Raw genomic sequence first — 27,888 nt, 5'->3', positions numbered from 1 at the left:
GTCATTTCCCGTCACCAGCTCTGGGCTCTGTCGCCCCAGCGTTAGTTGGAGGGGTGAGTGTCTAGTGGAGTCTGAATAGCGTCTCCCGGAGTGCTGGTTGACAGTACACTTTTCCCTAAGGAAAAGCGAGATTTCTATGGAGAATGCCCCATTGGCGGTTGCAAGGTTGTGGCACCACAACGCTCCGGACCCTGTCGTGGGAGCGTCTGGATGGGTCGCGGCGCATCCTGGCAACCGCCCGACCTCTGTGTGACCTCTCGAGTCCTTTCGCCAATGTCGGGGTTGATTCGGGGCTAGCGTGCGGGTGAAAGTCTTTAACATTTGTCTGCCTTTTCCGTTCTCTTCTCCCTCGTACGTTTCCCCACTGTGAGATCTGTGTCACGCCCTCTTCAGGGGATCGGTTGGGACACACTCGGTGTGACTGTTTTCTGCCTGTTTTGGAGACTCATACGTTTTCTTTAATGACAACGTCATGCACCTGCTTTACATCCTTAAAATGGACTTTGTAAAAATCGTTCGGCCATTCTTTTGGCATCCTGAAGTAAGTAGGACTTGGGGATGAAGGTTGCAGTATCCTTTCTCGAACTGCCAGTGAAGGCCCTAGCTACAGAGATTCATTTTCTGCGTTTGACAATTCTCATTGTTTCTTTGAATCTTCAGGTCTCAGAGCCGTAGAAATAAAATGCTTCTTCAGACTGAAAGCATAAGAAAACATTTTTTCTTTCAAATAGGATAGAAAGTATAGTGCAACACATGTAGAAAGGGCAAGTGTTTGTTTTGTGAAGCTTTTGCGTATTCAAGTGTGTGTACTGGGTTGTAAAATGTATTTCTTACTGTGTAGTCAAAAGTTGAAAGACGCTGGTGTTGCTTCCTGTGAAATGTATGCCATTCAGGAGGAGACACATGAGACCCAGAGAACTCCCTTTGTCAGACTTTAGGAGATGACTTTTGTCTATGAAGCAGAGATTTGATTCTTGAAATTGTCAGATGGACAAAGTCCACTGATGCTAAGGAATGCTCTGAATAGCCTTCCAGAACCATTAGCATTTGGATGGGGGCACAATATCTGGGGATCAGGGAAAACGTAGTGACTAGTGTTTTTCAAACTTTGGGACCATTGTGAGTCATGAAATCAGTTTAGTGGCTTGTAAACAGTGTTAAAAAAATAGAATAGCAAATATGTATACCAGAGTAGCTAATACACATAGTAAGAATAACAGATAGCAAACATACATAATAAGAAGAATTATTGTTTTGTGACATTGCGGTCCAATTAGACACACACTATACACACACAGAGGCAAGTTTGCAGTAGGTTGCAAAGTAAAATGTATTTCCAAATGGAAAAAAGTACTTCACTAGTAGATGATTAAACTGAATTGATTGAGAGGAAAAGATGAGAATAAATAAATGAGGGAAAGGGGTTGGTGTTCTCAGAATGAGTAAAATACAGCCTTTTCAGGGGTTGTGGTAGAGGTGAGGGACTCTCAAATTGAGATTTAAGAAAAGAAAAGTAACCTTATTCTTAGGAATTTAAGATAGATATTGTTGCCTTGTATCAGTAAGAATGTATCACACCTTATTTCTTTTTCAACTGTTATGTGTCAGTCAGCCACCAAAACAAGAGAGTGAAAACAACTTAGGAGAAGAATGTTAGAGATAATCATATATATAATTTTTAGGATTATTTTTCTTTCTTTGAAACCGGCAAACAGTTAGCCATTGATGATTAAGTAGCTAGGAACTAAAGTTTTTCTTTTTTTCCTTTTTGCAATTACTAATTGTAGCTTTTTATTTTATTTTATTATTTTGTGAGGAAGATCAGCCCTGAGCTAACATCCGTGCCAATCCTCCTCTTTTTACTGAGGAAGACCAGCTCTGAGCTAACATCTATTGCCAATCCTCCTCCTTTTTTTCCCCAAAGCACCAGCAGACGGTTGTATGTCGTAGTTACACATCCTTCTAGTTGCTGTATGTGGGATGCGGACTCAGCATGGCTGGAGAAGCGGTGCGTCAGTGTGCGCCTGGGATCTGAACCCGGGCGCCAGTAGCGGAGCTCTTGCACTTAACCGCTAAGCCACGGGGCTGGCCCGCTAATTGTAGCTTTTTGTTGTTCCCCCACCTATTGTTAACTGTGCTGTTTAGGCAATATGCTCTTTGACTCCCACTAGGTTCCCATAGATAACATCTCCCTGGCACCTGGGTTACCATGGTAATGGATGTTTGAGCTGTTTTTCAGGAATTAGAGCCCCTTGTCCACTTCAGGCCGGTTGAGACCACCAACCTATCAACTGGGCCCATGCGGATGGCAGATCAGCAACCTTTTGACATCAAGAGGCTAAAAACTCCACCCTTGGGTCATACCAACACCGCCATTTTGTGAACACGCGTCCTGTGAAGAGGCATGAAGTCTGACTACCCTTGTGCAGATCATCAGTTACCTCACCTCTCCTCATCTCCAATCATCTATCTCCACATTTCAGGCCAGCTTGCCCCCTACCGCATAAGTATCCCTGAGTCCCTATTTTTGGGGAAGTGGATTTGAGACTCATTCTCCCCTTTCCTTACTTGGCTGCCTGGTGATTAAACCCTCTATCTCTGCAATCTCCTTGTCTTGGTGATTGGCTTTCTGGGCAGCGAGCAAAACCAACCTGGTTGGGTAACACCTTTTCCTTTTCTTCCTTCCTCCTCCCTCTTTCTTTTCTCTCTCTCTCTCTCTCGCTCGCTCTTTTTTGAGTATATCTTCTTAGGAGGAAATTATCTTCCTTGTTAATCTTATATTTAAAACAAATTACTATGGAAAGATCCAACCACATGAAAGTACAGAGCTTTGTTCAATTAACCCAGTGATACCAATTGCTCAGCTTCAATAACCAACAACTTTCTGCTGTTGATCGTATATTTTTTGTCCTCAGAGGTGTTTTGAGAGATAGATGAGGCATACAGAAGGAAATGAAAACGTCATCATCCCTCATTTCAGAGATATGGCCTAAAGTCATAGGAGCAGAGAGGAAAATATAATCTAGGTCTTCAGAATTTTCCTATTTTCTTTCTGTGGATCATGTATCCTATATTCATGTTCATATCATACTTTATTTAAGGAATGGGCAATTTGTTTTTTTCACACTGTGTTCTTGTAGGTTTAGATTTGGAGGAGTGATCATGGGGAAGGAGAATATTCAGGGACATGTTAAATAAATAAGTGAGGCATAGAAAAAAAGACTAAGACTTTGATTCATTTTAAATTATATATATATTCACTATATATCATTGATATCACATACAGAATCTAGAGGCGTTAAAAATAATCTGCTTCTGTTTCTTTTCTGAGTTGAATCAACTCTTGTTTCATTTCTTCCTATTTTGGGTCTATTTCTTATTTTGTGTCCATTTCTGGTCTTAGGTTTTGTACTTCTAATTCAAGGAATTCTTTCATATCACCACTTGTTTGAGGATATTTAATGTAGTTTGGAGTTTTCCTCATCTTCACGATTGGCTTTTTGGGAGTCTTCTAATTAGTAGACAGCTTTTACTCACATTTTCTGACTTTTTGCAGTAGTTTTGTGTGGATGTCATCTGCTTTTTTTTTCTATTTCTATTTTTGTAGACAGAGGAAGGGTCAATGTGTCTTGTTTTCTCTTCATTTCTGCAGAATCCTTCATCTTTCCCTCTTATTTCTTTCTTTCTCTTCACTGACTTGTCTTTAAGGGGTGCTGCCTCTTCCCTACATATGTGATTCTCTTTCAGTGTCTTCTTGAAGGCTATCACTCTTCATTTTCCACCCATTCCCCATAGCCTGGGCTGTTAACTAACAAGTCCCAATCTGTGTTCAGTGTTTTGGCATTTATGGTTTCACTTTTCCTTTCTGGGAATGGTTTTGTCTGTGCTAACTCTAAGTCCTCTGTTCCCCTCTGTTCTTTCGTGAAGTCTTTTCAGCCTTGCTCCCCCTGCTTTCTGTACCCACTGCCTTTAGCGGTGGTGGGTGGACTTCAGGAGCTCTGTTGGAATTTGTTTCTTTTTTTCTCCTCTACTTATTTGAAAGTTGCAGTATAATGCTGAAGGCATGGGTCCTGAATGTTGTCTTTGTTCTCTTTGTTGACTTGACAGCTGTTTTGGGAGAATAAGGCAGAGATTTGGAATCTGGTTACTGCCCTTGTTCTCCAAACTCAGAGGTTACAGAGAACATTTTTGATAAAATTAAATATCCAGTCATGACAAGAATACTTAGTAAAGTAGGATTAGAAGAGAATATACTTAACTAGATGATAGGTATTTATAAAAAACCCTTAGTAAATGTCACACCTTAACCTCAAAATGGTGAAAAATTTCCTTTGAGTTCAAGAACAAGATAAGAATGTTTCTTCTAGTATCATTTCTATTCAACATTGTACTGGCGGTCTTAGCTAGTACAGAAAGGCAAGACAAAAATGTAAAAATTGGAAAAGAAGGAATAAAAATGATTATTCACATATGATTGTATACATAGAAAATCCAAAAGAATCAACAAACAACTTATTGGAATTAATAAGCAAGTTTAGCAAGATTTCTGGACACTTCATCAATGTAAAAAATTATTTACCTTTGTTTGGACAAGCAGCAAGCAATTAAAAAATGAAATAAGAAAGATACCATTTATAACAGAAATATAACAAATACCTGGAATAAATCTAATAAAAAATGTTTAAGATCTCTATTCAGAGAACCATAGAACATTATTGTGAGTCATTACAGAAGATTTAAATAAATATTCATGAATTGAGTTTTGAGTATTATAAAAATATCATTTCTTCCCCAAATGATCTAAAGATTCAGTTTGAATCTTGATATTGTTTTGTGGAAACTGCCGAACTGATTATAAAATTCATATAGACATGCAAAAACCAACAATAGCCAAGATACTTTGAAAGATGAAAAAAAGAGGGAGAGCTTGCTCCACCATCCATCAAGATTTTTTATAAAACTGTAATTAAGACAGTATCGTATCAGCACGAAGATAGACAAATAGTATAGAATACAGAGCCCCAAAACAAACTCATGTGCATATGGATGCTTGGTTTCTGACCAAAGTGATACTGCAGAGCAGAGGAGAAAGGACATTCTCCATGGGTTGGGACCATTAGGTAGCTGTATGAAGAAAAAAAGAGAAACTTGATCTCCATTTCACATTGTACATGAAAATCAATTTCAAGTGGATTAGCACACTAAATGTGAGGGATAAAACAATGAAGCTTCTGGTACATAATATAGGAGAATATCTCTGTGACCTTGCTGTAAAGAAAAACTTCTTAATACCAAAGAAATCACTAATAGTTAAATTGGACTGCATTAAAATTAAGAACTTGGAAAGACACCATTAAGACAGTGAAATGCAAGATAATTTTGTAACACATAAGACCAAGAAAGTACCTATGCCCAGGATATATAAAGGACTCCAACAAATCAGTAAGATAACCCAATAGAAAAACGGGCCAGCGACTTGAATAGGTGCTTTATTAGAAAAGATATGCAAATAGTCAATAAACTTATGAAAGGATCCTCAAATCCCATTTGTAATTAAAGAAATACAAAGTAAAACCACAATGACATACCAGTACACATCCACCGTAATGCCTAAAAATAATAAAAAGACTAACTACCATTGGCAATGATGTGCAGCACCTAGAACTCTAATGAGATTTTAAACTGATACAACTTTGGAAATAAGTTTGATATTAGCTAAGTTGAAGAGAGAGATATATATGTTATGACCCTATAATTCCATTCCTAAAAAAATTCTCAACAGTGCTGCATACACAAGTGCACTAAGCCATGTGAAGGAATGTTCATAGCTGAATAATTTATAATAGCCAAAAACTAAAAATAAGTTGAACATCCAAAAAAAGTAGAATGGATAAATAAATTATGGTATAAAATACTACATCTACCTTTTTATTTTATGACCTTGACATTTTTGAAGAGTCAAGGTAGAACGTTCACAATCAAGATTTGGCTAGTTATTCCTTATGATTAGATTCTGACTAAGCATTTTTGGCAGGAGTGCCACATAGGTGATTTGTACCTCCCATTGCATCACATCAGAAGGCATATGATGTCAATTTGTTCCACTATTGGTTAAGTTTGATTACTTAGATTAAGGTAATGTCTATGTAATATGTTTAGGTACATTTCTCTCCTTTTATCACTATTATATACTCAAAGGTTCTTTTAAATAATTCAACATGTTGTACACCATTACTGTCATCATTCTTTTCAATTCTCAAATTATCTAAAATTTTGCTAATGGAATCCCTTCAAGTTGGCGTCTGTGTCTTTTTGCTGTATCTCCACCAGTCTTCAAGACCTTTCTTGTTTTCTGGCATAACTGGGCTTTCTGCTTGCTTTATATATTCCCTGCCTGAGACTTGGACCAGCTATTTCTTCAAGGAGCTCTTTTTTTCAGTTGGTTTGTTTGAAATGGAGCCAGTTGAGGCCCACATATTGTGCTTAAGTATCTCTTTTTTTAAAAAACATAAACTTTTTATTTTAAAATAGTTTTAGATTTTCAAAAACGTTGCAAAGATAGTACAGAGAGGTTCTGTATACCCCTGACCTAGTTTCCCCTATTGTTAACATCTTACATTACTATGGTGAGTTTGTCAAAACTAAGAAACCAACATTGGTACATTACTATTAACTAAACTCCACACTTTACTAGGATTTCACTATTTTTGCCTCATTTTTTTTTTTCCTGTTCCAGCGTCCCAGCCAGGATACCATATTACATTTAGATGTCATGTCTCCTTAGCTTCCTCTGATCTATGACATTTCCTCAGAGTTTCCATGTTTTTGATGACCTTGGCATCAAAATACTGGTCATATATTTTGTAAAATATCCCTCAGGATTTTTATGTTTTTCTCATGATTAGACTGGAGTTATAGGTTTGGGGTATGAAGACCACAGAGGTGAAGTCCCTTTTTCATCACATCATCTCAAGGATACATGCTATTGACATGACTTATCACTGATGATATTTTTGATCACCTGGTTGAGGTACTGTTTACCAGGGGTCCCCTCTGTAAAGTTACCCCACCCTCTATACTCTGTTCTTTGAAGCAAGTCACTAAGCATAGGCCACACTCAAGGAATGGAAGGGAGAGAAGTTTACCTTCCCCTCCTGGAGAGGAGAGTGGTTACACAAATTATTTGAAATTCTCTGTAAGGGAGATTTGTCTTTTTTCCTCTTTTTATTTATTCAATCACTTATTTATACCAATACTGATTCACAGATGTTTATTTTATACTTTGTGTTATAATACAATAGTACATTATTTTATTGCTCAAATTATGTCAGCTTTGGCCATTGGGAGCTCTTTTAGGTTGGCTCCTATGTCCATTTGACATCTCCCCTCCCCGTTTCCTCATTATTTTTTAAAGCATTTCCTTACTTTCTGTCACTACAAGATGCTCCAATCCATCTTGTATTTTCTCTGTCCCAGTCCCAGAGTCAAACATTTCTCCAAGGAGCCCAGATTCCTTTATTGGTGCATGGTATCAGAAACCAAGATCTAGGTGCTGGGTGTGCTCATTGTTACTGGAGTGTTAGTACTTCTAGGCCCTCTCAGCTGACAATGTTAGACTATATATTTATATACACTAACCCATGTATACATATATATCTATAGTTATTTCTATATCCATCCATATCTATATTAAGCTAAACATGAATTCATGTTGACATCTCTGACTCTAATCCAGTACCACAGGTATCATTTTAGCCTGCTCCCCAGCTTATCTGTAACTTCCCTCTCCAACAGTGAGAAACCTGGCATTCACAGTCTACCATCCATTTACTTATTGTGTCAACGCCAGTATACATGTGTGTCTGTTTCAGAATTTCTAGCCACATATTCCCATGAGAAACAAGTTTACCAACTAGAGTACAGTGCTTATGTACAGTTTTTGTCTTTAGTCTTATAGTCTTCTGTCATTTCCACAGTTACTTAAATCATGTCCCTTAGTCTCCATCCTCCTTAGTGAGGTTATGTCATACATTTGTAATACAGTTAGACTCTTTTTTCACAGCTTGCATTCTATAGGATTTTATATCCCCCAACCTCCTGATTTGAGTTTTTTAGAATTCTAATTTATTAAAGTTCATTTTTTGTGTTGTAAAGTTGTTGGTTTTGAAAAATGCATAATGTTGTATCCAAACTACAGTATGATACACTTTAGCTCTGTCACCCTAAAAAATCTTCTATGCCTCCCCTAGTCAAGTGCCTGTCCCTCTCCAAACTACTGGCAACCACTGATGTGTTTTCCGTCCCTATAGATTGTCTTTCTAGAATGTCATATGAATGGAATCATGTAATATGTAGCCTTTTCAATTTGCTTCCTTCACTTAGCAAAATGCATTTAAGATTCATCTGTATTGTTGTGTAAATTAATAGCTCATTACTTTTTATTATTGGATAGTATTCTATTGTAGGATGTACCACAGTTTGTTTATCAATTTACCTGTTGAAGGACATCTTGATTGCTTTGAATTTTTGAAGATTAGGCAGAAAGCACCTATAAACATTTGCATGCAATCTTTTGTGTGGATTAAGCTTCTCTTGTTTTATTGAGATAAAATTCACATAACATAATAATCACTATTTTAACCATTTTAAAGTGTATAATTCAGTAGTTTTTAGTATATTCACAATGTTTGCAACCGTCACCACTGTCTAATTCCAGAACATTTTTATCATCCCAAAATAAACCTTGTACCCATTGAGTAGTCACTCCCAATTTCTTCCTTCCCCCAGCCTTGGCATGCACTAACCTATTTTGTCTCTATGGATTTGCATATTCTGGACATTTCATATAAATAGAATCAAACAATATGCAGCCTTTTGTGTTTGGCTTCTTTCACTTAGCATAATGTTTCAAGGTTCACACATGTTGTAGCACATATCAGTACTTATTCCTTTTTATGGCTGAATAATATTCCATTGTATGTATATATCACATGTTTCTCCATTAATCTGTTGATGGACATTTGGGTTGTTTCGACTGTTGAGCTGTTATGCATAATGTTGCTATGAAAATTCATGTACAAGATTTTATGTGAATATGTTTTCAATTTTCTCTGGTTTATACCTAGGAGTAGAATGGCTGGATAATATGGTAACACTATATTTAAATTTACAAGGAACTGCCAAAATTTTCCACAGCAGCTGCACCATTTTACATTCTGAACAGTAGTATATGAAGATTCCAATTTGTCCACATCCTTGCTAACATTTGTTGTTTTTCATTGTTTTGATTATAGTTATCCGACTGGGTGTGAAATGGTATCTTGTGGTTTTGATTTACATTTCCCTAATGACTAATGGTGTTGAGCATTATTTTATGTTCTTATTGACCATTTGTATATCTTCTTTGGAGAAATGACTATTCAGATCCTTTGTCTATTTTTTAAATTGAGTAGTCTTTTTGTTGCTGTTTGTGTAAGAGTTCTGGATGCTAGACCCCTGTCAGATATACTACTTGCAAATATTTTCACCCATAATGTGGGTTGTCTTTTAACTCTTTTAATAGTGTTCTTTGATCCACAAAAGTTTTAAATTTTGATGAAGTCCAATTTATCCATTTTTTCTTTTGTTACTTGTGCTTTTGATGCCATATTTAAGACACTGTTGCCTAATCCAAGGTCCCAAAGATTTATTCATATGCTTCATTTTAAGAATTTTATAGTTTTTACTCTTATATTTAGGTCTTTGATCCATTGGGAGTTAATTTTTGTATATGATATGTGTAGGGGTCCAAATTCATTCTTTTGCGTGTGGATATCCTCTTGTCCAAGCACCATTTGTTGAAAAGATAATGCTTTCCCCATTGAATGGTCTTGGAGCTCTTGTCAAAAATCAATTGACCATAGATACATGGGTTTGTATCTGGACCCTGAATTCTGTTCTCTTGATCTACATGTCTATCCTTATGCCTATACCATATCATTTTGGTTAGTGTAGCTGTGTAGTAAGCTGTGCTAAAATCAGGAAATGTGAGTCTTCTTATTTTGTTCTTTTTCAAGATTTTTTTTTTTTTTTGGTGAGGAAGATTAGCCCTGAGCTAACATCTGTTGCCAATCCTCGTCTTTTTGCTGAGGAAGATTGGCCCTGGGCTAACATCCGTGCCCATCTTCCTCTACTTTATATGTAGGATGCCTGCCACAGCATGGCTTGATAAGTGGGATCCGAACCCGTGAACCCCAAGCCACTGAAGCAGAGCAAGGGAACTTAACCACTATGCCATCAGGCTGGCCCTCAAGATTATTTTTACTATTTGATGTCCCTTGAAATTCCATATGAATTTTAGGATCAGCTTGTCGATTTCTGCAAAGAAGGCAGCTAAGATTTTGAATCATTGAATCTGTAGATCATTTTAGGAATATTGTCATTTTAATATATTAAGTCTTCCACTCCATAAACACTGGGTATCTTTCCATTTATTTTGGTCATCTTTAATTTCTTTCAACAATGTTTTGTAGCTTTCAGTGTATGACTTTTGCACTTCTTTGGTTAAATTTATTCCTAAGTATTTTTTCTTTTTCATGGAAAATGGAAGTGTTTTCCTAATGTGATTTTTGGATTATTCGTTGTTAGTATAAAGAAATACAACTGATTTTTGCATATTGATCCTGTATCCTGCAACTTTGCTGAACTCGTTTATTAGCTCTAGTAGTTTGTGTGTGTGTATTCTTTAGGGTTTTCAAGATATAAGATCACGCCATCTGTGAATAGAGATAGTTTACTTGTTCCTTTTGAATCTGTGTGACTTTTATTTATTTATTTTTCTTTCTGAATTGCCCTGGCTAGAGCTTCCAGTACACTGTTGAATAGAAATGGCAAGAATGGACATTCTTGTCTTGTTCTTGATCTTAGGGGGAAAGCTTTCAGTCTTTCACTGTTAAGTATGATGTTAGTTGTGCATTTTTTCATAGATACCATTAAGTAGGTTGAGGAAGTTCCTTTCTTTTCCTAGTTTATTGAGTGGTTTTTATATATTTTTTAATCATGAAAGGGTTTTGGATTTTGTCAAAGCTTTTTCAGCGTCTACTGAGATGATCAAGTGTTTTTTTTCCCCTTTCATTCTATGAATAAGGTGTATTACACTGATATTTTTATGTTGAATCATCCTGCATTCCTGGGATAAATCCATTTAGCCAAGGTGTATAAGACTTTTAAGCTGCTGGATTCAGTTTACTCGTATTTTGTTGAGGATTTTGGCATCTGTATTCATAAGGCATATTAGGTAGTCTTCATTTTTTTCAGTGATGTCTTTTGTCTGGCTTTGATATTAGGGTAATATTGGCTTCATAAAATAAATCAGGAAATGTTCCCTCCTCTTATATTTTCTTTGAGTCATTCTTCCGTGGAGCCACCAGACAGGTCAAAACAAACAACCACACTTCTTTGTGGATGAGGTACATTCTGCTCCCTCTGGTACTAGTACCTAGATTGCAAATGGGGGCTTTTAACTTCAAGGCCACTGCCAAACTGGGGAATGTGGAATGGGACCAGTTAAAATGCTAGAAAGTTAAAATGCCATAAAGCTCGCTGTTCTTATTAAGATTCAGGTAGTTTTCCTTGATTAAGCATTCCACTGGTTGCTGCAAGCTTTTGGTTAATTTCTAGAATTTTGAAAAAGTTGATTCTGACAGTTTTTGCTCAAACTGCTTTTGTTGCTTTTGGGAAGCGACGGACTTTTAGAGTTCCTTACTCTGCCATTTTTTCTGACATTTTGAAGTCTTAATTTATAACAGTCTCCTTCCTCTCCCCACCCCATATCATTTTCTTCTTGTTGTTGAAGAAACAGGGTCATTTGTCATGTAGAATTTCCTATAGTCTGGATTTGGATAATTACATGCTGGTGGTATCATTTAAAAATTCTTCTGTCCTCTGTAATTTCTATAAACTGGCAGTTATAACTAAAGACTGTATTAGATTCAGATTCAGTTTTCTGACAAGAATCTGTATGCCTGTGGCTTTGTTCTTATTCCGTCACCTCAGGTGGCATATGATTGCTTGGTGTTTCACTGTTACGATCAGTGGGTTCAGATGTCATCAATCGGATTTATGCATTATAAAGATCCCCATCAACCTTCCCCCTAATAGTTTAACATCTTTCAAGTTTGGAATTCTGGTGTCCTCTACAGAGTACTGTACAATAAACGTTCACAAGTGTGTTTCTGCCCACAGGTTCTCTGGATAGAGGCTTCAGTTTGAGACTTTGGAGCCTAAAAGTACAGCTCAAATGCCAGGGATGGAGGTGAGCCTCCAAGGAAATTGCATCTCTGAAGAGAATTTGCAGTCTGAAGAGAAGCTTCAGCTTTCAGCTCCTTTCAGCCAGCTTCTGAACAGCTGTGTGGAGGAAAAGCCGGTTGTGCTGGATCAGTCAACAGACAAATAGGACAAATCTGACCCAGAGGTCCGTAGAGCATTGGCACCGGCAAGATCAGAGAGATGGTGGAATTACTTGTGCTGAAGGAATTCCAGACCCTCCTGAACAAGGAGTTTAAAATTTGTCTCAAAACTCTGAAAATAATGAAGAGGCTGTGTCTCTGGAGGATTTAACCCAAATGAGGAGGAGATAAGAATGACTTACAGAAAGAATATACTAATGAAATAGGCTCAGAAGAAGGCAGTCTGCAAAGTAAAATTAGGAACGTCATTTTTCCTTGCCCTTCTTTAGGCACAGGGTCAATCCTAGGTAATTTTATTTTCTATTATTGCACAAACTTTGTAACAATAATGGAAAGGGGAAAAAATCAGCCAGAACCTCATTTCCATAACACATGAAGTGTATTTTCCATGTTTCCTCCCTGTCCTTGCCTAGGTAAATGCGTACTTTTTACTCAATTATAATTGTAGAATAGAAACAATAATTGTTTCAGATTTTTAATTCTATCACAAGCATTTTATATGTTGGCTGTGTAGTTTTCATAATTACTTTAATAGTGGTGTGATATTCCCTCAAGATACCATTTCAATACTTTGTAAATTTTATTTCTTCTTATGGGTTGTTTAGATTGTTTGGAATTTCTGATATTTTAGTGCTGCAGGGATTATCTCTTATCATGTGGTATTTTTCTGTGTGTTTTTTTTTTAATTATTCCTTTATAAATAATTGCTAAGAATACTATTGCTGCAATGAAATGCTGAACACTTCTGTGATATGAGGGGCCAAATTGCTTTCTAAAGAGGTCATAACAATTTACACTGCTTGAGCACATTATTGAAGTGAAGTTTCTCCTTAGTATTCCCGTCTTCCTTCCTATACCTTATTTCCACCTCCTAGCGTTTCCCTGTCCAAGCAGCCTTTATCCTCATTTGGGTTCTGCCCATAACAGCATCCAGATAACTGTTCCCTGCAACCCACTCTGATAACAGAGACAGGAATTCCTTTCTCTGAATCTTGGGAACTGGAAGTTACATCTGTCCTTTTGCTTCCTTTGATAGCTTTCTCTGGGGAGCGGGTAGGGGTCACATCTGTTGTTCTGAGGGGCTTGTTGACCATTAGTTTGTCTTTAGCTCTCCATGTTCTTCTGACATCTCTGTCTTCCTAGGATTCTCCTTTCCCTCAAAATGGTGCCCAAAGGACAGAGGCTGGCCACCATGCTTCTGAGTGCAAGGCACCAAGTAAGTATGAGTTTGTTCCCATAAGAAATGCCATTCACGTGTTCAGAGCATTAATACATTTTACTCTCTCACCTTGGAATTTATGTTCTCATATGATAATTCTGAAATCAAATCTTAAGTTATTTGACTTATTGTGGTAAATGGTAGGTTCTGTAGAAAAAGCTCTCTCTCAACAGTACCATTCTTTAGTAATCAGCTCAAGACATACGTTTATTTTTCCATCCATTAAACATTTTGTATTAGTTTCCTATTGCTGCATAACAAATTACCACAAATTTGGCAGCTAAAAACAACACTTGTTTATTATCTCACATTTTTGTAGGTCAGATGTCAGAGCAGGGCTCATCTAAGTTCTCTGTTTAGGGTTTCATATAAGCTGAAATCAAGGTGTCAGCTGAAGCCATGATCTCATCTGAGGCTTGAGATCCTCTTCTAAACTCATACAGTCTGTTGGCGGAATTCAGTTTGTTGAGTGTAGGACTGAGGTCCCATTTTCTTTTTGGTTGTCGTCTGGGCATTGTTCTCAGCAACTAGAGGCTGTCCTCAGGTCTTAACCCCACGACCCTTTCACAACGTGGCAGTTTGCTTCTTCAAAGTCAGCAGGAGAATCTGTCCAGTCTGCTACCATATAGTCTTATATACTTAATCTAATCAAGGGAGCAACTATTCAGTCATAGTCACAGGAGCTGCTCACATGCAAAGGGAAAAGATTATACAGAGTGAGTACAGTGGGAGTGGGAAATTTGGAGGCACCTAGAATTCTGCCTACCATACATTTATGGAATACTTACTAATTAATTCAAGTAGCACTTATTAAGTATTCACTATATGTTTTCTTGGAGATACTAGAGAAGTAGGAAATAGAATTTCCACCTTCAAGGAGCTTGGCATCTGAGTGGGGAAGTCAAACATGCAAATAATACCATTGTAGCAGTCTTAGGTAGTAAATGATTAGTATTTTTGAAAGGAGTGGTGCAGAAAGGAAGTGCACTAGGGATTTTAAGACAGAAGGTATAAGTACAGACAGTAAGGATCAGGAGAAGTTTCAAGGGAGAGGTGGAATTTATGTTGAGACATGAAGGATGCATAGAATTTGAAAAATCTGGGAAGTGTGAGAAATACTATGATGGATACTGTTATTATCCCCCAATATCCATATTCTTCTCAGTAACAGAACCCCTAAATTTTAGCTAGCCACACAGCCAGAAAGAATAAAGGCAATGCTTTCCTGCTTCTTTTGCCCCTAGGTGTTCCATGTGACTAACTTCTAGTCGATATATGCGGAAGTGTCAAGTGGCAGCTTCTGGGAAACTTTCCGAAGAAATGGCTGATATGTGCCCTTCTTTACCCCTTCTGCCCTCCTGCAACCATCTTGGATTATGAAGTCAAGTTCATACATGATGGACCAACAAGATAGAAGATCCTGGGTCCCTGACACTTTGGAATGCCGTGGCAGCCCTCACCACCTACCTAGACTTTTTGTGTGGTTCCTGGTTGAGTCACTGCTATTTTGAGGTTTTGGTTAGTTGTAACTGAACTGATTCTTAATTAATGCAAGTGTATTTCCAAAAAACTGAATAGTACAATCAGATGCTAAGAAATGAGAGTAGTCACTATCCCACATGAGGAACAAGGAGAAGCTCAGCTGGTAGAAATAAAGGAGTTGTGCTAGGAAATAAGACTAAATTACGTGATAGTCTAGTTTGGGACAAAGGAAGCACTAATGGCCCAGCTAAGTAATTTCTAATTTATCTTGCATATAAAGGAAAGCCAGTGGAGTATTTTTTAAAAGAAATAGGCCATGGTGAATGTAATGTTTGAAAATGAAATTGTAACTGAATGGATATATGAGGTAAAAGAAAGTGAAGAATTGAAAATGATGTGCTGGCATCCTTGAGAAATGGAGCCCTGAGGAAGAAGGTACATATTTAGGATTGAGTTAGTTCTGAAGGTATTGCTTTTGAGATGATAAGAACATGCAGTGAGCGTGGTTTATGGGTAACTGAAGATTCAGAACTAGAGCTTGAGGTGTCAGTTCTTTATTTTGGGGATCAGTGCTAAAGCTGAAACAAAAAGAATATAGAGAGAATTATCACACCCAAGGCCTGAGCTTTGAGAAGTACTCCTATAAAAAGTATAAAAGGTAGAAGGTATCATGAAAGAATCAGAGCAATAGAAGAGCTAGAATAAAAGGAAGGGAAATGCGTGAACAAGGAGTGGGTTTCATGGTATGAAGGATGTCATCAAATCCAGCAGAAAAGTTGAAAAGAATGAGGACAAAGATAGTGGGTTTAGGTATAGAAAAGGAAGTAATTGTGATCTCAAAGACTGAGTCTCAAATATAGCCTGGCAAATCTAAAGATTTCCAGTTCTACAAAGAAGGAACTTTTCAGTCTCCAAAAAAAGAAATCCTAGCAGGCTGCAATGTGTAGTTAGAGATTAAAGTATAGTTGAAAAGTATAGTAGCTTTTGTAGTTTGTCCCAAGTTTGTCTCAAGCTTGTCCCAAGGTTATTTATGTAGTCAGTGAGACCATTTACTCTCAGTGAGGGTAGAGTATGGAGGAAATTGAAGAAAAATCTGAATAATACCCACCAGAGGAGAGAATAACCTAGGGAGTCCATGTAATATGAATAATGGCATTGTCTAACAGAAGTGAGGGATGTATTGAAGATGGTCTGAGAGACCTTTTATTTATTTATTTTTATCAAGTCAGTATATCAGTTGAGAATGCTTTTGTCTACAAAGAACAGAACAGGTGGCTTCCAGATGGCCCCAATGAACCCATTTTCCTGGCCCACCCAGGTGCTGGTCAGCTCCAGCAGCCCCAAGTGGCTTCCATAGCACCAAGCTCCAGGTGGGCTCTCTTGAACCCAGACACTGATCCACCTTGGCACCTGCTGTCTCCCATGGCCCCAGTAGGCTCCTGTGGACCCAGGCTCTCGATGGGATCCCACAAACCCAGACTGTCGGCCCACCCTAGCACTGGCCGTTTCCCATGGCACCAGACTTCCAGCACATCACAAGTGCCAGCTGGCTCCCATGACCCTAGGCAGCTCCTGTGGCCCCAGGCACGCAATTAGTCCCCACGAATCCAGGTGCCAGGTGAGCACATGTGAACCCAGGTTCCCAGCCAGGCCCAGCAACAGGCCAATTACCACATTACCCGGCCAGCTTTCATGACCCCAGGCTCTTGACCTACCCCATATCAGGCCAGCCTCCATGGCCCTAGCCTTGAGATTGGATCTCACAGACCCAGGCTTATAGCCCACTCCAGCACCAGACTGGCCCCTGCAGCCCCAACCTCCAGGCTGGCTCCCAAGGCCCAAGGTTACAGGCTGACTCCTGTGGTCCTAGGCTCCAGGATCACTCAGCACCAGGCCGGCTCCCACAAATTAGGTTCCCAGCCCATCCTAGTACCATACCAGGCCCCACAGACCCAGACCCATCCAGTGGTCCCTGTCCCCTGGGAACCTAGGATCAAGGTCTGCTCATGCAGAACCAGGTCCCAAGCCTATCACTGAAGACTCAAGCACCAGGATCACCCTAGTGAACCCAGGTTCCAGATCCAGGCACTGGGCTGATCCCTGTGTATCCAAACACCAGGCCTGCCCACCTGCTCACCCAGGTACCAGACCTGCTTCCACAAGGACTCCAGTAGCAAGCTCACCCACAGAAAACACCAGACAGCCCACCCATAATCTCTGGATGGACTGATTGGTGAAGAGCTTTGCCTACCGAAGCCAGTCTTTCAAAACTAGAAGAGATGCCTACTTCCCCAAATGCGGAGGTACCAATGCAAGGACACAAGGATGACAAATAATCAAGGAAACATGACTCCACCAAAGGACACTAATAAAACTCCAATGACTAACCCTAAAGAAATGGAGAGCTAAGAACAGTCTGACAAAGAATTCAGAATAATCCTCTTAAAGAAATTCAGTGAACTACAAGAAAACACAGATAGACAACTAAATGAAATTGGGAAAATAATGCATGAATAAAACTAGTTCAACAAAAAATTGGAAACCCATTAAAAAAAATCAAGCAGAAATCCTAGAGTTGAAGAATACACTGAACTGAAGAATTCAATAGAGAGATTCAACAACAGACTTGACCAAGCAGAAGAAAAAATTAGTGAATTAGAAGACAGGTCATCTGAAATCATCCAATCAAAGGAGCAAAATAAAAAAGAATGAAGGAAGTCTACAGGAATTATGAGGTGCCATTAGAAGAAACAATCTACGCATTATTGGAGTCCCAGAAGGAGAAGAGAGGGAGAAAGCAGTAGAAAGCTTATTTAAAGAATAATGGCTGAGAACTTCCCAAATCTGGGGAGAGATTTGGACACATAAATTTATGAAGCTAGTTGGTCATCCCAAAATTTCAACTCAAAATGATCTTCTCCTAGGCACATTATAATAAAAATGTCTAAAATCAAAGACAGAGAGAGAATTTTAAAAGCAACATGAGAAAAAGAAATTCATACAAAGGAACCCCTATAAGGCTAATAGTAGATTTCTCAGCAGAAACCTTGCAGGCCAGGAGAGAGAGGGATGACATATTCAAAGTGCTGAAAGAAAAAACTGCCAACCTAGAATGTATTACCCAGAAAAGTTGTCTTTCATTAATGAAGGAGAAATAAAGGCTTTCCCAAACAAATGAAAGCTGAGGCAGTTTATCACCACTAGATCTGCCTTACAAGAAATGGTGAAAGGAGTTCTTCAAGCTGAAATAAAAGAATGTTAATTAGTAGCATGAAAACATAAAACATATTGGTAAAGGTAAGTATGTAGGCAATTCAGAATACTCTAATACTGTAATATGGTGGTTTGTTGACCACTTAACTCTAGCATAAAGGTTTAACAGACAAAAGTATTTAAAATAACTATAGCTACAATAATTTGTTATTGGATACACAATATAAAAAGATGTGACTTATCAAAAACACAAAATGAGGAGAGCAGTAAAGAGTAGAGTTTTTGTATGCAAAAACTTTGAAGTTAAGTTGTTATCAACTTAAAATATCCTGTTATATCTATAAGATGTTTTTTGTAAACCTCATGGTAACCACAACGCAAAAACTTACAGTAGACACACAAAAAATAAAGAGAAGGGAATCAAAGCATATCACTATGGAAAGTCATCAATTCATAATGAAAGACAGCAAAAGAGGGAGAAAAGATAAGGGAGAAACAGACAAAAAACAATTAATAAGATGACAGTAAGTCTTTACCTGTCAGTGATTACTTTAAATGTAAATGGATTAAATTCTCCAATCAAAAGACTTGATGGATTAAAGTGGCTGAATGGATTGGAAAACAAGATCCAACTATGTGCTACCTACAAGAGACTCACTTCAGCTCTAAGGACACACATAGCTTCAAAGTGAAGCGATGGAAAAAGATATTCCATGAAAATATAAACCAAAAGAGAGCAGGGGTAGCTATATTTATATCAGACAAAATAGAGTTTAAGTCAAAAACTGTAATAAGAGACAAAGAAGGCCATTATATAATGATAAAGAGGTCAGTTCATCAAGAGGATATAACAATTGTAAATATATATGCACCCAACATTAGAGCACCTAAATATGTTAAGCAAATACTAACAGATCTGAAGGGAAAGAGAGATAATAATAAAATAATAATAGAGAACTTTAATACTCCACTTTAAACAATGAATAGATCATCCAGAAAGAAAACCAATAAGGAAACACTGGACTTGAACTATACCTTAGAACAAATGGACCTAATAGGCATATACAGAACATTCCACTGAACAACAATAAAATACACATACTCCTTAGGCACACAAAGAACATTCTCCAGGATAGATCATATGTTAGGTCACAAGACAAGCTTTAGCAAATGTAAAAAGACTGAAATTATACTAAGTGTCTTTTCCAACCACATGAAACTAAATCCTACTTTTCATCCAACTGGTATGAAATTAGAAGTCAATAACAGGAGTAAAACTGAAAAATTCACAAATGTGTGGAAATTAACACACTCTCAAACAACCAATGGGTTAAAGAAGAAATCAAAAGGGGAAAAAAATATTTTGAAACAAAGGAAAATGGAAACATCACATAACAAAACTTATAGGATGCAGCAAAAGCAGTTCTAAGAGGAATGTTTACATCAGTAAACACCTACATTGAGAAAAAAGAAAGATCACAAATAAACAACCTAACTTTATACCTCAAGAAACTAGACAAAGAAAAACAAACTAAACCTAAAGTTAGCAAAAAGAAAGAATAACAAAGATCAGAGCAGAAATAAATGAAATAGAGATCAGAAAATTAATAGAAAAGATCAATGAAACTGAGAGCTGGTTTTTTTGTAAATATAAACTAACATTGACAAAACGTTAGCTAGACTAAGAAAAAAGAAGAGACAAGACTTAAATAAATTAAATCAGAAGTGAAAGATGAGACATTAAACTGATCACACAGAAATACAAAGGATCATGAAAATACTGTGAACAATTATACACCAACAAATTGGATAATCTAGAAGAAATGAATAAATTCCTAGAAACATCCAATCTACTAAAACTGAATCTTGAGGAAATAGAAAATTTGAACAGATCGATGATACGTAAGAAGATTGAAATAATAATTAAAGAAAAAAAAAAAACCCTCGACAACAAAAAGCTCAAGATCAGATGATTTCACTGGCAAATTCTACCAAACATCTCAAGAAGAATTAACACCAATCTTTCTCAAACTCTTCCAAAAAACTGAAAAGGAGTGAACACTCTCAAACTCATTTTACGAGGCCAGCATTACCCTGATACCAAAGCCAGATAAGGACACTACAAGAAAACAAAACTACAGGCCAATATCACTGGTGACTAATGATACAAAAATTCTTAACAAAATATTAGCAAACTGAATTCAACAGCACATTAAAAGGATCATACACCTTAATCAAGTGAGATTTATCCCTGGGATGCAACAATGGTTCAACATATGCAAATCAATAAATGTGATACACCACATTGGTAGACTGAAAGATAAAAATAATATGTAATAGACTGCACATGAATTTCCCCGGTAGTAGAAGGAATTAAACAAACCACATGATCATCTCAATAGATGCAGAAAAAGCATTTGACAAAATTCAACACCATTTCATGATAAAAACTCTCAACAAATTTGGTATAGAAGGAACATACCTCAACATGATAAAGGTTATATATGACAAACCCACTATTAACAATATACTCAACAGTGAAAGACTGAAAGCTTTCCAGCTAAGATTAGGAGCAAGACAAGGGTACACACTCTCAACACTCCTATTCAACATAGTACTGGAAGTCCTAGCCAGAGCAATTGGGCAAGAAAAATAAATAAAAGGCATCCAAATCAGAAAGGAAGAAGTAAAATCGTCTCTGTTTGCAGATGATATAATCTTATATAGGCATACCTTGCAAATTTGGTTCCAGACCACCACAACAAAGTGAATATCACAATAAAGCATGTCACACAAATTTTTTGGTTTCCCAGTGCATATAAAACTTATGTTTACACTATACTGTAGTCTATTGAGCATGCAGTAGCATTATGTCTAATAAAACAATATACATACCTTAATTTAAAAATACTTTATTGCTAAAAAATGCTAACCATCATCTGAGACCTCAGCGAGTCATAATCTTTTTGCTGGTGGAAGGTCTTGCCTCAATGTTGATGGCTGCCGACTATTCAGGGTGGTGGTTTCTGAAGCCTGGGGTGGCTGTGACAATTTCTTAAAATAGGAAAACAATGAAGTTTGCCACATCGATTGACTCTTCCTTTCATGAATGATTTCTCTGTAGCATGTGATGCTATTTGATAGCATTTTATCCACAGTAGAACTTCTTTAAAAATTGGAGTCAATCCTCCCAACCCCTAGAGAGGTGCTGCTGCTTTATCAACTAAGTTTACGTAATTTTCTAAATACATCATTGTCATTTCAACAATCTTCACAGCATCTTCACTAGGAGTAGATTCCATCTCAAGAAACCATTTTCTTTGCTCACCAATAAGAAGCAACTCCTCATCCATTAAAGTTTTATCTGAGATTGCAGTAATTCAGTCACATCTTCAGACTCCACATCTAATTCTAGTTCTTTTGCTATTCCCAGCATATCTGCGGTTACTTCCTCCACTAAAGTCTTGAACCCCTCAACGTCATCCATGAAAGTTGGAATCAACTTCTTCCAAACTCCTGTTAATGTTGATATTTTGACTTTTTCCCATTAATTACGAATGTTCTTGATGGTATCTAGAGTGGTGAATCCTTTCCAGAAGATTTTCAATTTACTTTGCCCAGATTCATCAGAGGAATCACTATCTATGGCAGCTATAGCCTTATAAAATGTATTTCTTAAATAATAAGACTTTAAAGTCAAAATTACTCCCTGATCCATGGGCTGCAGAATGGATGTTGTGTTAGAAAGCATAAAAACAACAGTAATCTCTGTACATCTCTGTCAGAGCTCTTGGGTGACCAGATGCATTGTCAGTGATCAGTAATATTTTGAAAGGAATCTTTTTGTTCTGAGCAGTAGGTCTCAACAGTAGGCTTAAAATATTCAGTAAACCATGTTTTAAACAGATGTGCTGTCATCCAGCCTTTGTTCCATTTATAGAGCACAGGCAGGGTAGATTTAGCATAATTCTTAAGGGCCCTAGGATTTTCAGAATGGTAAATGAGCATTGGCTTCAACTTACAGTCACTAACTGCATTAGCCCCTAAACAAGAGAGTCAGCCTGTCGTTGGAAGATTTGAAGCCAGACATTGACTTCCCCTCTCTAGCTATCAAAGTCCTAGATAGCATCTTCTTCCCATGTAAGGCTGTTTCATCTACATTGAAAATTTGTTGTTTAGCATAGCTACTTCCATTAATTATCTTAGCTATATCTTTTGAATAGTTTGCTGCAGCTTCTACATCAGTACTTGCTGCTTCACCTTGCACTTGTGTATTATGGAGATGGCTTCTTTCCTTAAACCTCATGAACCAACCTCGACTAGCTTCAAACTTTTCTGCTGTAGCTTCCTGACATCTCTTAGTCTTCACAGAATTGAAGAGAGTTAGGGCCCGGCTCTGGATTAGGCTTTGGCTTAAGGGAATGTTGCAGCTGGTTAGATCTTCTATCTAGATCAGTAAAACTTTCTCCATATCAGCAATAAGGCTGTTTTGTTTCTTATCATTCATGTGTTCACTGGAGTAGCACTTTTAACTTCCTTCAGGAACCTTTTTTTGCATTCATAACTTGGCTAACGGTTTGGTGCAAGAGGCCTAGCTTTCAGCCTGTTTCAACTTTCGATATGTCTTCCTCACTAAGCTTAATCATTTTTAGCTTTTGATTTAAAATGAGGGATGTGTGATTCTCCCTTTCACTTGAACACTTAGAGGCCATTGTAGGGTTATTAATTGGCCTAATTTCAATATTGTTGTATCTCAGGGAATAGGGAGGCCCAAGGAGAGGGAGAGAGAAGGGGAACAGCCAGTCGGTGGAGCAGTCAAAACATACAAGATTTATTGATTAAGTTTGCCATCTTATATGGGTGCAGTTCGTGGTGCCCCAAAACAATTACAATAGTTACATCAAAGATCACTGATCACAGATAACCATGACAAATATAATGATAATGAAAAAGTTTGAAATATTATGAGAATTACCAAAATGTGACACAGAGACATCAAGTGAGCAAATGCTGTTGGAAAAATGGTGCCAATAGACTTTCTCAATGCAGGGTTGCCACAAACCTTCAATTTGTAAAAAACGCAGTATCTGCAAAGTGAACAAAGGAAAGCAAAGTAAAATGAAGCATTGTATTTAGAAGACTATTCTAGTGGGCATAAGATGGTATGTCATGATTTAATTTGCATTTCTCTGATGACAAATAATGTTGAACACCTTTTAGTGTGTGTGTGTTTCCATTTGTATATTTTGTTTTGTGACATATTTTTTCATGTATTTGGCCTACTTCATAAATTGAATCGTTTGTCTTTTAATTATCAAATTGTAAGAGTTCTTTATATATTCTACATACAAGTCCTTCGTCAATATATGTATTGCAAATATTTTTTCCTAGTCTGTGGCTTGTGTTTCATTTTCTTAACAATGTCTTTGATGTGTAGAAGTTTTTTATTTTGATGAACTCTATCAGTTTTTTTCTTTTATGATTAGTGCTTTTTGTTTCTTCTCTAACAAATTTTGTCTGTCCCAAGGTTGCAAAGATATTTTCTTATGTTTTCCTCTGGGAAATTTGTAGTTTTATATTTTATACTTAGGTTTATAATGCATGTCAAATTAATTTTTGCAAGTGGTGTAAGATAACGGTCATTCTTCATTTTTTTCTATACATTTTCCAGCACCATTTGTTGAAAGGTCTTTTCTTTCTTCATTGACTTGTCTTGGTGCCTGTATTAAAGTCAGTTGTCTGTGTATGTGGGTCTGTTTCTAGACTCTACTCTGTTCCATTGATCTAAATGTCTATCCTTAGGCCAATCCAACTACTGTCTTCATTAATATAGTTTTCAAATAAATTTTGAAATCAGAAAGTATGAATCTTGACTGTTCTAGGTCCTTTGTATTTACAATTACCTAAAAATGATCAACAAGTTTGGCTTTAAGAGAAGTAAGACAATATTGAATTGAATATTGTCTACACTTTTTTATATTTAATGTGTTCAAATAAGGGCTAAGTATATTCATATATAGATAGATGCACCATGAATGTACATTTATAAATGTAGACCAAGGACAAGTGTCTCATCCTCTTGTATTAGCAGCTCAAATACCATGAGTAGCATTGTATCAGTGAACAACTCTTGGTAAATATCTGAACAAAATAAAGTCCTCTTTTATCTAAATACATCTGGCAGTTTTATTCTTGGAAAATTCAGACTTAGTTAAAAACATGCAAAAAGTACTATATGTTTATAAAAAATGTATTTATGTTTATGTTCAGATAATTAAAAACTAATTTTTCATGTAAATGAATGTACAATTTTTGACTTGTGGGACTGTCCAGTAGTACACTGCAGAACGTCTGGCATATCTGGTCCCTGCCCATTAAATTCCTTTGTATCTTTCAATCAGAATGACAACTGAAAAAATCCCCAAAGCACTTCCAGATTGCCTTCTAGGGGATTATGCCACCCCTGTTGAGAACAACAGATCTAACCCTATCAACTTTTCAACAATTGAGTCCTTTTTCTAATATCCTACCAAGTAACCACCCAGGGTATGCTTGAACACATCAAGGGAGGGAGAACTTGCTGCTTTTCCAGGGAGCCTTACCCAGTGTGAGACTGTTTTGACTCTAACAAACTTTCCCCTTATAAACAGACCAAGTTTATTTCTAGTTATCCAGCCTTTGATGTGTATAAACAAATGTATAAGCTCCTTGAGGACAGACAGTATTTGATACTTCTTTTTCCTAGCTTAAATCTTAGCACAGAGCAGGTACCCAAATTATACTTGGCTCGGCTTCAGACACTCAGAGCTTTAAACTCCACTGGAACCACCTGAATTCATTCCATTCGTGTCTTTAGCTGCCCTCAAGGATTCTCTCCAAGGATCCAGTCGATGGGGTGAGAGAGCCCTTTCTCAGTAGCAAGAGAAGTAATAAATGAATCTTCCTGGTCTGCATGACCTCTTCACCATGGTCCCCATCCCTTCCCATGACCATAATGCTGACTATCTCTCCACTGTCTTCAAAAGAAGTCCTGTGAACCTCCTTCCAAGCCTCCCTCTATTCTTATGTCATGAAATAATCAATAGTTTCAGATCTTATTATGTCTACTACTAACTACCAGTTCACGTGCCTTTCCTAATGAGTAGGTCTGCCAGTTTCCAAGCCTGATGTGATCATTTAGCTACAGCAAAGGGAAGAACCAAGGCTGTTGAAGAGAGCATTTCCTACAGATACCTGTTTAGGTGAGTGAGGCCACGGAAGTCAAAGGAAGAAGCAACCCAATCGTTGGGTGGGGGGCGGCATCTTTGAGATAAGTTAGAGTTGGTCCTCATAGCTTAGCAAATCACTCTCCTTACATGTTATTTCACAAGTGTTTCTAGTCTCAGAGGGAGTAATGTTCTTCCTTAAAGCTAATCACTCTCCCTGAGTTCTAGATCCCACCTCTGGATGTGTTTTCTTGGGAACTACCTAGCTCCTTCTCAAGCATCCTCAGTATTTCATTTTCTATATGCTCCTTCCTTTGTGCCTTCAAACGTTTATTTCTTTCCCTTATCTTAAAATTGCCACTTTCTGCTACTATTCAGCTTTCTTCTCCTGTCTTCCCTTAATGAATTCCAGGTTTGTGTGATATGCACCTGCCACCTCCACTTGTTCACTTTTTGTTTTCCTCCTTTGTAATTTGCCTTTTATTCATTCTACTGAAAGTTATCTTCAGGAAGCTCTTGGCTCATTTTGTTATTTCTTCCCTCTGCCATTTTATTTATTTATTCCTTTTATTCTCATTCCCCATGCCTATTTCCCTCACCCTGTGTGGGCAACATTGTTTTTGAAATTCATCCATGCTGTGTGTGTCAGCAGTTGGTTTTCATTGCTATGTAATAATGTGTATTTTCTTTTACTGTTATAAAATGTGTATGGTTATTTTTAATTTACCTAAATGATTTTGTTTTACAAAGCTCATTTTGTTTCTTATTTTCTTCACAATGCTGTGTTTATGCAGGTTGCTCTGAGCATATCTAATCTATTGCTTCTAATTGCTGTATGGTGTGCACCCATCACATTTTCCCAGTGATGGACACTCAGATTGCCCCCAACTCCCCATGACAAAAGTCATGCTGCAACAAAATCATTAGACTTCTTCTAGTGATCTATGTGAGAATTTCTTTGGCATGTATATCCATTACCTGCTCACTTTATTCTAGTCATGTTCATGGCCTCCTTTTCTTCTCTGTTATTTTTGACTCAGTGAGCCAATTCTATTTAGTCCTCTCCACTTCCCTCTAGTTTCTTCCATCATTCTTCTTTCTCCTCTAATAGTGTGTCTAAATTACTCTTTTCTCATACTTCTGTTTCTCTTTGCCAGTAGGTTTCAACCAAGAGTGGTACTACTCCAGTAGGGGGCATTTAGAGGGCATTTGGAAATGTGTGGGGATGTTTTTGGGGTGGAAGCTCTACTAGTATTTAGTTCCTAGGGATGTTAAACATTCTATAATGCATGGGACATTCCATACAATGAAGAATTGCCCCTCCCACAGTGCCCATAGTGCCCCCATGGGAAACTCTGCATGCTGATGACTTAGTTCCACCTCTCCAGCTCTAACTTCTCACTTTCTCTCCATCTTCTTTTATCACTTGCCCGCATGTATGACCATCCATTCCCAGAAGCTCAACTTGTCTAAGTCTAACTAATCATTGTTTCAAAGTCTCTCTTCTTCTCAATATCCTGTTTCTTCAGTGAATTTATTTTTTTTAATTTTAATTTTTAAAAACAACTATGGAAAACCTCAAACACTTACAAAAACCAACAGAATTGTGTAATAAAGCCCCATGTACCTATTGCCTAGCTTCAACAATATTCAACACATGGCCAATATTATCTCATTTCCCTATTTTTTTGAGTCTCTCAGGTTGAACACAATGGAATCATCTTTGACGATTCATTATCTTTTACTATCATATTCCTTTACTAGAATTGCTGTCATGTCCTATAGAGTCTTTAAAAGGTCTGTTAGGTTAATCTCTGTCTTTTAAGACAAGTGGCAGTATTCATTAACTTATTTATTTAAAAAATATTTTTTGAGTGCCTGCTGTGCGCCAGGCACTCTTTTAAGTGCTTGTGATGCAGCAGCAAATAAAACAGACAAAAATCCCAGCCTTCATGGAGGGAGATTTTACAGTTGAGGGAATAATTAACAAATAAGATAGTGATAACTGTTATAAAAAAATAAAATCAGAGAACAGGGATAGGGAGGGCCAGGGTGAAGGAGAGCTGCAATTTTAAATATGATGGTCATGGAAGGCCTTCCTGAGAAGGTGATATTTAAACAAAGAGTTAACAGAAATAAGGAAGTGAGGCATGGAAATATTAGAGGAAAGAGCAAACCAGGCAGAGAGAAAAATGTGCCTAGTGTGTCCAAGGAACACTAAAGAGACCAGTATGCCTGCAGTGCAGTAAGCAAAGGAGAAAGAATTAGAAATTGATGTCAGAGGGTAATATGGAACCAGATTGTTAGGGTCTTGTAGGCCCTT

General features: G+C 37.4%; 1 long non-coding RNA gene across 1 annotated transcript; it reads left to right on the top strand.

Annotated features, from left to right (window-relative positions):
• Positions 1–15: 15 nt before the first annotated feature.
• Positions 16–23,713, top strand: LOC147915504 (uncharacterized). Its single transcript, XR_015554026.1, has 4 exons — positions 16–53; positions 12,223–12,733; positions 13,590–13,662; positions 14,910–23,713. It is a non-coding gene; the product is annotated as an uncharacterized LOC147915504 (long non-coding RNA).
• The last annotated feature ends 4,175 nt before the right edge of the window (positions 23,714–27,888 follow it).

This window comes from Ceratotherium simum, chromosome 13 (assembly GCF_057802395.1).
Source record: "Ceratotherium simum simum isolate JZ-2026a chromosome 13, ASM5780239v1, whole genome shotgun sequence".
In the NCBI taxonomy this organism is placed as follows: domain Eukaryota; kingdom Metazoa; phylum Chordata; class Mammalia; order Perissodactyla; family Rhinocerotidae; genus Ceratotherium; species Ceratotherium simum.
This window is presented reverse-complemented; position numbering and strand designations above follow the sequence as displayed.